The sequence below is a fragment of the Papio anubis genome, chromosome X (genome assembly GCF_008728515.1).
Source record: "Papio anubis isolate 15944 chromosome X, Panubis1.0, whole genome shotgun sequence".
Classification (NCBI taxonomy): domain Eukaryota; kingdom Metazoa; phylum Chordata; class Mammalia; order Primates; family Cercopithecidae; genus Papio; species Papio anubis.
Genome location: NC_044996.1, coordinates 51,931,728 through 51,946,798, shown reverse-complemented (window position 1 = coordinate 51,946,798; position 15,071 = coordinate 51,931,728). Strand labels below are relative to the sequence as shown.

The 15,071-nt window shown below is 39.5% G+C and overlaps 1 pseudogene; it reads right to left on the bottom strand.

Moving 5' to 3' along the window:
• Positions 1–6,658: 6,658 nt before the first annotated feature.
• LOC101000629 lies at positions 6,659–9,983 on the bottom strand (annotated as a pseudogene).
• Between the last annotated feature and the right edge of the window lie 5,088 nt (positions 9,984–15,071).

Below are 15,071 nucleotides of genomic sequence, written 5' to 3'. Positions count from 1 at the left end.
CCACGTGGGCCTCCCAAAGTGCTGGGATTACAGGCATGAGCCACCGCGCCCAACCATTTTTGAAAAGTACTTTCAAAAACATACTTTCTTCGCTGATCTAAAATGTCAGTTCTATTATATATGGGTTCTATTATATATGAAATGTCTTTATACACGAGTTTGTTTCGGAGTTCTCCATTTAGTTCTTACATGCCACTGCCTTAATTACTAAGTCTTGACATCTGATAAGACAAGTTCTCCCACCTTGTTCTTTAAGAGTGCTTTGGCTATTCTTGGCTTTTTGTTTGTTTGTTTCTTTGTTTTGGAGGGGGGGGGTTCTGTGTTTTGTTTTTATTCTTGGCCTTTTCATTTTCATGTAAATTTTATAATCAAATTCTTGCATCTCCTTTGTTATATTCACTTCTAAGAACTTTATATGTTTTCATGAGGTCGTAAATTATATATTTTTATTTTAATTTTTAATGATGGCTGTTAAAGAGACAATTTGTTTTTACATATTGATTTTTATATCCAGCAACGTTGCTGAACTCACTTATTAATTGTAATAATATTTCTGTATTTTGTCTTAGATTATCTATAAACATGGTCACATTTTTTGCTCTAAACACAGTTTTATTTCTTTTTTCTAATTCTATCTTTTTTTTTTGAGATGGAGTTTCCCTCTTGTTGCCCAAGCTGGAGTGCAATAGCTCACTGCAACAGCTCACTGCAACCTCTGCCTCCTGGGTTCAAGCGATTCTCCTGCCTCAGCCTCCCGAGTAGCTGGAACTACAGGCGCCTGACACCATGCTCGGCTAATTTTTGTATTTTTAGTAGAGACGGGGTTTTACCATGTTGGCCAGGCAGGTCTCAAACGCCTGACCTCAGGTGATCCGCCCGCCTTGACCTCCCAAAATGTGGTGATCACAGGCGTGAGTCACCGTGCCCAACCTTCTTTTTTCTAATTTTTATAACTTTTATTTCTTTTTCTTTGCTTACTGCACTTACTAGAACTTCTAGTACAATGTTGCACAAAGGTAGAAGTAGTGATCCCCTTGCCTAATTCCCAATCTCAAAGGGGATGCTTCCATTTCACTCTTCCATACCAAGGGGATGTTTTGTACAGGTTTTGCAGATATCCTGCTACATATTTTTATTTTACTTTACTTTAGGCACAAAAGCAAATATTTATTTAAAATAGAAAAGAAATCACAGCACATTTTAAACAGATTTATTGAGGTATAATTTATATGCCATGAAATGTTCCCATTATAAGGAGTATAGCTCAATGCATAGTACATTTTATATTTATTATAAAAAGCTGAAAAATCTCTTCAACATCACCAAACCCATAAAAATAACATTTTCATTAACTGCCAAACACACCTGCAATTTAGTATCATAATGCCAGGTGAAATTGGCACAGTGCATAGTAGGAGTTTTCCTGGAAGCCATTTCTACACTAAGGCAGCTATCGATCAGTTAACTAGATATAGAAGTGGCAGTGAACCACATAATATATATTCTCCTAAATCCAAACTAAATATACCACCAAAACAATAACTTCTTATCTGTATTCCAGAAATGCTCATGGCCAGTCCAGCATCACTTGACCTGAGGGGAAGTGTGACAGAGGGAAGTTGGAGTGGTAAGAGACAGTCAATCACTAGCAATGAAAATATTTTACATTTGTAAATTTTACAAAAATACTTGCCCATGCCCAAGACCACATATTAAAAGAGAAACTAAAGCCTGTCCATGAAGGGTGACCAGGTTGATGTAATGATTTGAAAGCATCCTATGTTAGAAGGATTTAAAGAGTGTAGGGAATTTGGCCTGGAAAAGGTTTATCGGGGACATGAGTTTATCTACATTTTTTTTTAGAAGATTTAGATTTTTTTGTATGTGACCCAAGGAGTCAACCAAGGAATGGGGGCTCTAAAGTAACACACTTTTGGTTGGGCACGGTGGCTCACGCCTATAATCCCAGCACTTTGGGAGGCCGAGGTGGGCGGATCACCGGGGTCAGCAGTTTGAGAACAGCCTGGCCAACATGGCAAAACCCCATCTCTACCTAAAATACAAAAATTAGCCTGGCATGGTGGTGCATGCCTGTAGTCCCAGCTACTCAGGAGGCTGAGGCACTTGAATCACTTGAACCCAGGAGGCAGGGGTTGTGGTGAGTCAAGGTCATGCCACTGCACTCCAGCCTGGGCAACAGAACAAGACTCTGTGTCAAAAAATAAAAATACAAATAAAGTAACACTTTTTTTTTCAATATAAAGCAGAATTTTCCAACACAGGTGTTCAGAGAAGTAAAGAAGTAATGTGTTTCCTATTACTTGAGACTCTCAAGGAAAAATGGACAACCCCTTGTCAGCTTTTTATAAGGGGAATATCAGCACCAGGTGGATGGTTAACTAAATGTCCCTTAGATATACTCCAACATTGAGATCCTGTGATTCATAAAAGAATGATCTATAATCTGGATGATAATTTATGTATTATCTAAAGAATTATATATGCCATGCTGATCGGACCCTTATGTCTGTGAGGTAGGACCCCCATTCCCAGTATCAGAGTACTATGAAGTCCGTTGATAAGTTGGTGATCACAGAATCTGAGCTAAGATAGTCAGATGATCTTAACGGAATATTACTATTAAACTGTAGCAGCAAACTCACTTGGCCCTTTTCAAGATAAGATTACACCAGCAAATTCAACTAAAATATTCATGCCCCAAATCTGAAACCTCCCTCTCTTGGGCAATGCTGGACACACTAAAAACTTCTCACCATCAATACATTTATGCGGCCAACAAACATATGCAAAAAAGCTCATCATCACTGGCCATTAGAGAAATGCAAATCAAAACCACAATGAGATACCATCTCACGCCAGTTACAATGGTGATCATTAAAAAGTCAGGAAACAACAGATGCTGGAGAGTATGTGGAGAAATAGGTATGCTTTTACACTGTTGGTGGGAGTGTAAATTAGTTCAACCATTGTGAAAGACAGTATGGTGATTCCTCAAGAATCTAGAACCAGAAATACCATTTGACCCAGCAATCCCATTACTGGGTATATACCCAAAGGATTATAAATCATTCTACTATAAAGACACATGCACGTGTATGTTTACGGCAGCACTATTTAAAATAGCAAAGACTTGGAACCAACCCAAATGCCCATCAATAATAGACTGGATAAAGAAAATGTGGCACATATGTACCATGGAATACTATGCAGCCATAAAAAAGAATGAGTTCATGTCCTTTGCAGGGACATGGATGAAGCTGGAAACCATCATCCTCAGCAAACTAACACAGGAACAGAAAACCAAACACTGCATGTTCTCACTCATAAGTGGGATTTGAACAATGAGAACACATGGACACAGGGAGGAGAACATCACACACTGGGGCCTGTTGGGGGGTGGCAGGCAAGGGGAGAAAGAGCATGAGGACAAATACCTAATGTTTAAACTGTTAAGTAATTCAACACTCTCTGTTACATATTAATTCCTGGAAGAGGTGTACCAGAGTTGTAACTGTAAAGGCAATTTTGGGACAAATGAGGACAGACACAAGTGATCAGGAAGAAGACAAAACATGCAGGTCAGGGAAGGGCTGTGTGTTTACAGTTTGCAAGAATCTACCTTAAAAACTATATGGGCTTAAAAACTAGATGATGGGTTGATAGGTGCAGCAAACCACCATGGCACATGTATACCTATGTAACAAACCTGCACGTTCAGCACATGTATCCCAGAACTTAAAGTAAAATAAAAATAAGTTAAAATAAATAAATAAAACTTCTCACCATCAACTTGCCTTTTTTGTAAATTCTCCAAAAATTGCTTTCCTTCTGTTGGCTCTAGACATTATAATAGTCCCCTCCACCCTGTATTGTTTCACCTATTTTAATGTTTGCATTTCCCAGGTTTATGGATTATAGGGCATTGAAATTTGAGGTTGCTTCCTGGAGATCTCTAGGGAGTACTTAAACGTCATCAGTAACTTATTCATAGTTTTACCATAGACTGCAGTCTTTCGGAAAGATTTCCTGTAGACGGTTGATCCCACCCATGGTAGGTGGATTCTTGCAAACTATAAACACACAGCCCTTCCTTGACCTGCATGTTCTGTCTTCTTCCTGATCACTTGTGTCTGTCCTCATTTGTCCCAAATTTGCCTTTACAGTTACAAATCTTGTACATCTCTTCCAGGAATTAAGATGTAACAGAGAGTGTTGAATTACTTAATAGCTTAAGCATGTGCTTAGGACATCAGAAAAAATTGTTTTGAGAATACTTTTAAGAATTTATAAAAGAATTTAATGGCTGGTATTTCAAAAACAAAAATTTAAGTAGTCATGGGAAAAATGATAGTTTGTTTTACTTATTTTATTGTTTATAATTACTTTTAATTTGAATCCATAGAGGATAGTGTTGGGAGGACATTCGTTTCTTTTAACTCTTAGAGCCTTTAAAGGTATTAATCTGGTCTTGATTACAGCATCCAAAAATGAAACATCCCATAATGATACAAGGGACTGATACATGTGGAATCATTTGAAATCAATTCTTTTTACTACATTGGAGCAGAACCAGACCTCACCAAAGTAGCACCTCATAAAGGCAACATGGTATGATGGAGCTGGATTTGACCTCCAGCTCCCCACTCATTATTAATGCTGCCTTGGAAAAGTCTAACTTTGCTCAGCCTCAGTTTCTTCTTCTGTAACTTAGCGTACTGATCCCTCATGGAGAACGTATCCAAATTGTAGCCTATATTGACAGGCAGAAGGCAAAGTGGTGCTGCGGAAGAGATGGTAGAGCAGTATGGTGTAGTGGTTAGAAACAGATTCCAGAGTCAGTCTACTTAGGTTTGAAGTCTGCCTCATTATCCATAAAATGGGTTGTTGTAAGAATTAAATGAGTTAAAGTATGGAAATCAATGAGAACACTGCCTGACATATAAAAAGCACTCCATAGTTGCTTGCTACAATGATGATGATGATGATGAGCCCTAAGAAAATATAAGCAGAGGACCTAAACTCAATACTACTTTCTTTTGCCATTGAAAAGGGGAGCAGAAACTATAGATCAGAAACCATTATTATACAAACTTTGTAAGATTATGAAACTTTTGTCACTCCCTTGTGTCTGTTGGTTTTACCCTGTTTTCTCCAGAGTTTAGTAAATTTTAAATGAGCCTGTGTGCTTGGCTTCAATAGTAGCAAGAAACTGGGAAGGTGCAGAGTTTGTGTCTCATTCTGCAGCTAGGCTTGGGGAGATAATTACCAAAGGAGAAAACAGGTGGTATCCCTATGGCCACAAGGAAGAAAGAACACTGGGGGTGGCCCTAAGCCTGGAAAGGGGCCCAGGGACTCAATGATGGAAAGGTTTATGTAGTTCCCTGTTCTCCTTACTTCCCTCACAGGGCTGTGGTGAGCATCGAATGAGCTGGTATGTATAACAGTGATTTTTAGGCCAATAAGTGTCATGGAGACATCACTAGAATAGCAATGAGTACTTTCATGTTACATCTGCTACTTTGGAAATCTGCCCTCAAAAGTGTATATGTAAGACTTATTCAGCTCAGAAACAATGTTCAAGTCTTGCCTTTTCTTTAAGACCGATTAAGCTCTGCCTCTTCCAGGAAGTCTTCTCTGACCACCTCAGTCATCATACCACACTGTCTTCTAATTTTTGTAGCATGACATAGCATGAGTTCCTCATCTTCTTACCTCTCTCATAGCCTGTGAAACCTCCCATTGTTATTTACCCTTTTCTGAACAAGTCCTGTCTTATCCAGATTGTCCCTTAAGGCAGAGCACAAAGCTTTCCATGAACAGTAGATGTTCAATAAGCATTTGTCATGTGGTGGTGTGGTAGGCAGAATAATAGACCCCTAAAGATGTCCACATCCTAAGCCTTTGAATACGTTACCTTGCATGGCAAAGGGGAATGAAGGTGGAATTAAGATTGCTAATCAGTTGACCCCAAAGTAGGGAGATTATTGTGGATTATATGGGTGTCCTAATGTAATCATAAAGATCCTTAGAAATGGAAGAGGGACACAGAAGTCAGATTGATGAGATGTGAAAAGAACATGACCTACTATTACTGACTTTGAAGACAGAGAAAGGAAGCCAGGAGCCAAGGAATGTGGGCTGGAACTTCTGCCCTAGAGCCTCCAGAAAGTAATGCAGCCCTGTCAGCACCTTGATTTTAACCCAGTGAGAGCCAATGCAGAATTATGACATCCAGAACCATAAGATAATGATAAGTGTGTGTTGCTTTAAGTCACAAAGTTTATAGTAATTTGTTACAGCAGCAATAGGGAAGTAATATAGATGGTAAAGAAAAGACTTTCCTGCAACCATATTTACTGGCTCTGAACTGACTACCTGTAGCCCGGGAAAGAAGATAGGCCGGGTGCAGTAGCTCATACCTGCAATCCCAGCATTTTGGGAGGCTGAGGTGGGCGGGTCACTTGAGTTCAGGAGTTCGAGACCAGCCTGGCCAACATGGTGAAACTCCATCTCTACTAAAAACACAAAAAATTAACCTGTCATGGTGGTGGGCACTTGTAATCCCAGCTACCTGGGAGGCTGAGGCAGGAGAATTACTTGAGCCCTGGGGGCGGAGGTTGCACTGAGCTGAGATCACGCCACTGCACTCCAGCCTAGGTGACAAAGCGAGACTCCATCTCAAGAAAAAAAAAAAAAAAGAAGAAGATAAAGCCACAAGATTTCAGAGCTAAAGGCTGACAATGTGTAGTCCCTACCATCAACACAATGTGCTGTGGATAAATGCATTAGAACTATTTTGGTTGCAAGTAAAGCAATATGTAAACGATTGGCCTTTTAAATAGGAAATGCAACTGCTTTAAAAAAAAATCCTTTTCCTTTGTTGTATTAGGAGCACTTAACACATGGGACCTCTCCCAGAACAGAATGTAAATATTTGCCCTCCCTTCTGGAGAGTACAAGATGAGACCATCTGAATTTTGAAGACTGAGCCCTCTTTGCAGTTAAGAAAAAGATTTTCATGGTTAAGACTTTGGACTGTGCTTTGAAGCTCTTCACCATGGGTCATCAAGGTCTCTCAGTAAAAAAAAAAAAAAGAAAAGAAAAATAAATTGGTTGCTCCCCTTGCTTTGGAATTTCAACCCCTTTGGACATAACCATGAAATAACTGGTCATTTAACAGTTTCATGGTTCCATTTCTAAAATCAGACAATGTTGCTTTCAATGAGACCACAGCAGATGAGAGGCAGAGCAGAGTGTAAGCAGGTCAGATTGGCAGTTACCTAGGTAGGTTGTACGGATTTTTTTTTTTTCTGAGAAATTAGAAATTCTATTCCTCCTCTCCAAGCCACTAAAAAATAGCCTTTTCATTAGTGTGTTATAAGGCAGAAAAATTTTACCATTTGGAATTTTTCCTTTGAGAAAAGCTTTGTTCCTGAAAGCTATAGTTAAATTCCATTGTTACCTTGTGGTGGTGGAGGGATAAGTGGGCTTGGTCTTCTATCCAAGGGAGAAAGAGAAATAACCCATCAACCCACGATCACCTGTTGCTCATTATATTTTCACCAAGAGTAGGGTCCAGAGAGAAACGGACCTAAGAGAGGTAAACTTGAAGGTGAAGTAAAAACAGAAAGATTTGTAACAGGGGCATCTGACAAGAACTAATAGTTAGAACAGGATACTGCAGCAGTGGACTTTGAAAAATAGGAGTGCATTGGGCATTTGGAGGTGGGCTGAAGCCAAAGTGGGTGCCCAAGTGGGGAAGCTTGACAATCCATTCGATCCATCCAACAGTGCCCTCCCCTGACCTACTGAATCAGAATTTTCATTTTAGCAGGACCACCAGGTGGTTCATACCCATACTAAATTTGAGATGCATTGCCCTAAGGTGTCTGCAACCCACAAGGGCTTAAAAACTACTGACTTAAGCAGGTTTGGAAAAAGATTAAACAGAAAAAAGTTGGAACCTGATCTCAGAAAACTGTTAAATTAAATTCTTTCCTCTGTTCATTTAAAGATTTGTCTTTTAAGAAACAGTTTTTAAAAATCAACTTTTCTTTCCTCCTTTGCTTAAATCTTCACAAACCACAAATAAGCTTACTTTCGTTATTGCAGGAAAAGCCTGAATTTACTTGGATAAACATCAAAGGTTCCTGTTAGAGTCCTCTTTTGATCGTTAAGAAGATACAAAAGCAAACAATAACAAAAAATCCCCAAGAGACCTTTGTTTAAGATATCAATTTGTCTTAGTAATTGTCATAAGTCATAAAAGACCTGGGAGACAGCAGGCAGGAGGTCATTAGGTTCACCACTCAATTTTCAGGCAGGTCAGAACTCGAAGTGGACAATTATCTTTTAAAAAACCTCTGAGGAACAAAACATGGCCATTGCTCTGACTTAAAGCTGTTACACCCAGAAATCTCAGTTAGAAGTCAGCTTAGGGCCAGGCACGGTGACTCATGCCTGTAATCCCAGTACTTTGGGAGGCCGAGGTGGGCGGACCTCTGTCACTTCTCTGGCTCTCCACTCCTGCTAAGCTTTGTTTCCTAATTAAAATTTTCTGCCACTGCCATAGCTACTGCTGCTACTGGAACCGCCATAGACACTGTGGTTTGGTAAAGTATTGGCCTCCACCACCATAGGGGCCAGAGCTTCTGCCCCAAAGTTTCCTCCCTTCATGGGTCCAAAATTTGAAGACTGATTGTTGTAATTGCCAAAATCATTGTAGCTTCCACCACCTCCAAAATTGCTTCAATCATTACCAAATCCATTATAGCCATCCCCACTGCCACCATATCCACCACCACCATGGCTGCCACCAAAGCCACCACGACCACTGACATTTCCTCCATGACCAAAGTTGTCATTCCCACCGAAACTACCTCCACAACCACCACCAAAGTTTCCAGAACCACTTTGACCTCTTTGGCTGGAAGAAGCACTAGCCATCTCTCGCTTTGACGGGGCTTTCCTAACTTCACAGTTGTGGCCATTCACAGTATGGTATTTTGGAATGACAATCTTATTCACGGATTCATGGTCATCAAAGGTTACAAAGGCAAAGCCCCTTTTCTTGCCACTGCTTCAGTCAGTCATTATTTCAATCACTTCAATTTTTCCATGCTGTTCAAAATAATCTCTTAGGTGATGTTCTTCAGTGTCTTCTTCAATGCCACCAACAAGTTATCTTTTTCACAGTTAAGTGGGCACCTGGTCTTTGACAATCTTCTCTTGAGACAGCTCTCTTTGGTTCTACAACTTTTCCATCCACCTTGTGTGGCCTTGCGTTCGTGGCTGCATCCACCTCCTCCACAGTGGCGTATGTAACAAACCCAAAGCCCCTGGAGCGCTTGCTGTTTGGATCTTTCATTACCACACAGTCTGCGAGCGTTCCCCATCGCTCAAAATGGCTCCTCAGGCTCTCAACGTTTGTTTCAAAGCTCAAACCTCTAATGAAGAGCTTCCTCAGCTGTTTGGGCTCTTTAGGAGACTCTGACTTAGACATGACAGAAGGGAGAAGAGAGACTTTAGTGATGCTTCTTGGGTGGTGTCCACAGGCAGAAAGGAGCAAGCTGACAAACGTATCTGGAGAGGCTATTTTAAATAGAGTGATCAGGGAAGGCCTTTTTGAGAAAGTGGCATGTGAGATAATATGTGTATGCTGAGAAGGGAACAGCCAGCCTTCTTTAGGGTTCTAGACAGAAAGACTTGCCATGTACAAAGGACCTGAAATGAAAATCAGTTTAGTGTGCTAGAGGAACAGCAAGAAGGCAAGAGTTATGTGTTGAATTGTGTCTCCCAAAAAAATCATATGTTGAAGACATAACCTCTAGTGCCCTAGAATATAACCTTATTTGAAAATGGGGAACTGGCTGGGTGCGGTGGCTCATGCCTGTAATCCTAGCACTATGGGAGGCCGAGGTGGGCTGATCAAGTGAGGTCAGGAGTTCGAGACCAGTCATGGCCAACATGGTGAAACCCCATCTCTACTAAAAATAGAAAAATTAGCTGGGCATGGTAGTGTGTGCCTGTAGTCCCAGCTACTCGGGAGACTGAGACACAAGAATTGCTTGAACCCGGGAGGTGGAGGGTGTAGTGAGCTGAGATTGCACCACTGCACTCCAGCCTGGGTGACAGTGCAAGACTCTATCTCAAAAAAAAAAAAAAAAAAAAAAAAAAGAAAAGAAAAAGAAAAAAGAAAAAAAGAAAGTAGGTACCTTATAGATGTAATTAGTTAAGATGAGGTCATACTGGAGTAGTGGAGTAGGGTGGCTCCTAATGCAATATGACTGTGTCCTTGTGAAAAGGGGGCAGGTTTTTTACTTTTTTTTTTTTTTTTTAATATTTTTTTAGAGACAGGGTCTTCCTAGGTCATCCAGACTGGTCTCGAACTCCTAGCCTCAAGCAATCTTCCTGTGTCAGCCTCACGAGTAGCCATGATTACAGGTGTGAGGCACTGTGCCTGGCTAAAAACGGGGAATGTCTGAATGCAAACATGCGCAGGGGAGAACACCATATAACGATGAAGGCAGAGATCAGGGTGATGCTTCTATAAGCCAAGGAATGCCAAAGATAGCCAGCAAACCACCAGAAGATAGGACACAGGCATGGAACAGATTCTTCCTCACAGTCCCCAAAAGGAACAAACCCAGGCAGATGTGGTGGCTCACACCTATAATCCCAGCAGTGTGAGAGGTTGACGTGAGTGGATAACTTGAGCCCAGGAGTTTGGGACCATCCTGGGCAACATGGTGAAACTCCATCTCTACAAAAAATTACAAAAATTAGCCGGGCATGCCTGTGGTCCCAGCCACCTGGGAGGCTGAGGTGGGAGGATCACCTGACCCCAGGAGGTTGAGACTGCAGTGAGCCATGATTGTGCCACTGCACTCCAGCCTGGGTGACAGACTGAGACCCTGATAAGGAACAAATCCTGCCTCAAGAAGTATGAGGCAACACATTCTGGTATTTAAACCACTCAATTTGTGATACTTTGCTATGGCAGCCCAGCGAATGAATACAACCAGAGTTGCTGGACAGAAGTGAGGGTAGGTGGGGAGAGGTGAGTTCAGAGAGGTAGACAAAAGTCAGATTACCTAGGGCTTTGCAAATGGACCTAAACTCATTGTTTTTGGTAGATTTAGGAAGCTTCTGAAAATTAGAGGTAGGTGAGGACCATAAGTCACCTCTCCTACCTCCTTACTAGGTAGAATATTATAATGAAGGTAATTGTCAGACTGAATTCTATGACACATACAGCTATTAGCAATCAGGGATCAAAACAGTCATACAGTCTCTCCTTGTAAAGTCGGTCAAGTACAGGTTGGTGCAAAAGTAATTGCGGGTTTTGCCATTAAAAGCAATGATGAAAACCACAATTACTTTTGCACCAACCTGATACATGCTCTCTGATCTTTAGGAACTCCAGCAAGCTCTTTGCATAAAAAATCTACATGAAATACTTGGCCTAATATTATGGTAACAGGATCAACCTATCTTCTGGTTGGAACAGGAAAATCTTCTATTAAGTAATACTATTTATTTTATTTATTTATTGCTGTGTTACAAATTACCCCCAACATGTAGTGGCTAAAAACAACATTTATTATCACTAGGGACATCTGGCAAACTGGCTCTATAAAGGATCACACAGAGTCTGAGGCCTAGATGCCATTCCAGAACATGCTGAACTGTTGGGCTGGCATGCCAGATTTTTATCTTTTATTCATGCAAGCATTGAGGTACATGGACAAAATTTCTAGCCATTGCACATATTTTTAACAGAATTCAATTCATCAATGAAATATTATTTCTTACATCCTTTATACTACTTAATGGACTCTCTGGTACAAGGTTTCCTTCCCTGAGGTTCTGTGAATAGAATTTAGGGGGGTTCTTTGGACTTTGATGGGAAAAATTACACCTTTATTTTTATTCATTTCTAATTTAATGTAGTCAACAAATCACGGTCTTATTATCAGTGTCTGCAACTTTCTCACCAACATATATCAAAGATATTTTCATATCACGTTATAGCTGTTGCAAATATCTCATAAGATCAGTTATGCTCATCACTATTTACAAATTGTGATGATTATAGACCTGCTCTAGTTGTGTTATTTGCTAGGTTAATAAAAAAAGAACACACAATATTGTTAAAATGTCCATGCTACCCAAAGTGATCTACAGAGCCAATACAATCCCTATCAAAATTCCAAGGATATTTTTCACAGAAATAATAATAAAAAATACTAACATACACATGGAACCACAAAAGGCACATAATAGCCAAAACCAAACTGAACAAAAAGAACAAAACTGAGGAATTATGCTACCCAACTTCAAATTATACTGCGGAGAGATAGTAACCAAAACAGCATGGTAATGGCATAAAAACAGACATATAGACTAAGGGAACAGAATAAGAGCCCAGAAATAAATCTACACATTTACGGTCAATTGATCTTTAACAAAGGTACCAATGGGGAAACGGCAGTCTCTTCAATAAATGATTTTGGGGGCCAGGCATGGTGCTCATGCCTATAATCCCAGCACTTTGGGAGGCCGAGGCAGGTGGATTACTTGAGGCCAGGAGTTTGAGACCAGCCTTGGCAATATAGTGAGGCCCTGTCTCTATTTATAAAAAAGAGAAGAAAGAAAGGAAGGAAGGAAGGAAAGAAGGAAGGAAGGAAGGAAAGAAGGAAGGAAAGAAGGAAGGAAGGAAGGAAGGAAGGAAGGAAGGAAATTTAAAAAAATTAATGATGTTGGGAAAACTGGATATCCACATGCAGAAGAATGAAATTGGACCCTTGTCTTATACTATGTTAAAAAAAAAAAAAAACTCAAAATGGATTAAAGACTTAAACATAAGGCCTGAAACTGCAAAACTACTGAAAAAAACAATGTAAATGCTTCTTGACACTGGTCTAGAAAATAAATTTTTGGATATGACCCCAAAAGCATAAGCAAAAATAGACAAATAGAATTGCACTAAACTAAAAAGCTTCTGCACAGCCAAAGAAATAATCAACAAAGAGAGACAATCTACAGAATGGGAGAAAATATTTGCAAACAGTATATCTGATAAGGGGTTAATATCCACAATATGTAAGGAACTCAAACAACTCACTAGAAAGAAAACAAATAACTCAATTAAAATAGTTTGAATGAATGAATAAGACCTAGTATTTGATAGCAAAACAGGCTGACTATAGTCAATAATAATTTAATTGTACACTTTAAAATAACTAAAAAACTATGCTTACATTGTTTGTGACACAAAGGATAAATGCTTGAGGGGATGGATACCCCATTCTCCATGATGTGATTATTACACATTGCATGCCTATATCCAAACATCTCATGTGCCCCATAAATATGTATACCTACTATGTACCCACGAAAGTTAAAACTAAAAAAAAATTAAAATAAATGTAAAAAAAAATTAAAAATGAGCAAAGGATCTGAATAAACATTTTCAAAAGATGACAAACAAGTGGCCAACAGGGATATAAAAAATATAATGTCCAACATCGCTAATCATCATGGAAAGGCAAATCAAAACCACAATGAGATATCACCTCGTACTTGTTAGGATGGCTATTTTCAAAAACAGGAAAGATAACAACTGTTGGCGAGGGTATACAGAAAAGGGAACCCTTGCATACTGTTAGTGGGAATGTAAATTAGTACGGCCATTATGAAAAACAGTAAGTGGTTCCTCAAAAAATTAAAAACAGAATTACCATATGATCTAGCAATCCCAATTCCAGGTATATATCTAAAGGAATTGAAATCAATACGTTGAAGGCATACCTTCACTCTCACATTCATTGCAGCATTCTTCACATTAACCAAGATATGGAATCAACTGTCCACCAATGGATGAATGGGTAAAGAAAATGTGGTATGTATGCACAACAGAATACTATTCAGCTTTAAAAGAAGAAAGAAATCCTTTCATTTGTGACAATATGGACAAACCTAGAGGATATTACACTAAGTGAAATAAGCCAGGCACAGAAAGATAAATACTGCATAATCTCACTTATGTGTGGAATCTTAAAAGTTTGAACTAGTAGAAGCAGAGAATAGTGACTACTAGGGATTGGGGTGGGAGAAATGGAAAGATGTTGGTCAACGTGTGCAAAGTTTCAGTGAGGATGAATCATTTCTGGAGATCTATTGTACAGCATGGTGACTATAGTAAATAATAATGTATTATATATTTGAAAATTGCTATGAGAGTAGATCTTAAATGTTTTCACCACACAAAAATGATAAGTATGTCACTGTTGGTGGGGATGTAAATTAGTACAATCTCTACCAAAAAAACAGTATGGAGATATCTCCAAGAACTAAGAAGGGAACTACCATTCAGTCTAGCTATCCCACTACTATCTATCCAGAGGAAAAGAAATTATTGTATAAAAAAGACACCTGCACTCATATGTTTGTCACAGCATTATTTACAATAGCAAAGACATGGAACCAACCTAAGTGTCCACCAACAGTTGACTGGATAAAGAAAATGTGGTGGAGATACACCATGGAATACTACACAGTCACAATAAAGAACAAAATAATGTCATTTGCAGCAACATGGATGCAGCTGAAGGCCATTATCCTAAGTGAACCAACACAGAAGCGGAATATCAAATAGTGCATATTCTCACTTACAAGTGGAAACTAAACAAATGGCACACATGGACATAAAGATGGGGAAAATAGACTCCGGGGACTCCAAAGGAGGGAGAGTGGGAGAGGAGGAAGGGGTGAAAAATTACCTACTGGGTACAATGTTCAATATTTGGGTGATATGTACACTAGAAGCCCAGTCCTCACCATTACACATTTAATTCCCATGTAACAAACATACACATGTACTTGAATCTAAAATAAAATTTTTCAAAAAAATAGGCCAGGTGCGGTGGCTTATACCTGTAATCCCAGCACTTTGGGAGGCCAAGGCAGGTGGATAACGAGGTCAGGAGTTCGAGACCAACTTGATCAACATGGTGAAACCCCGTCTCTATTAAAAATACAAAAATTAG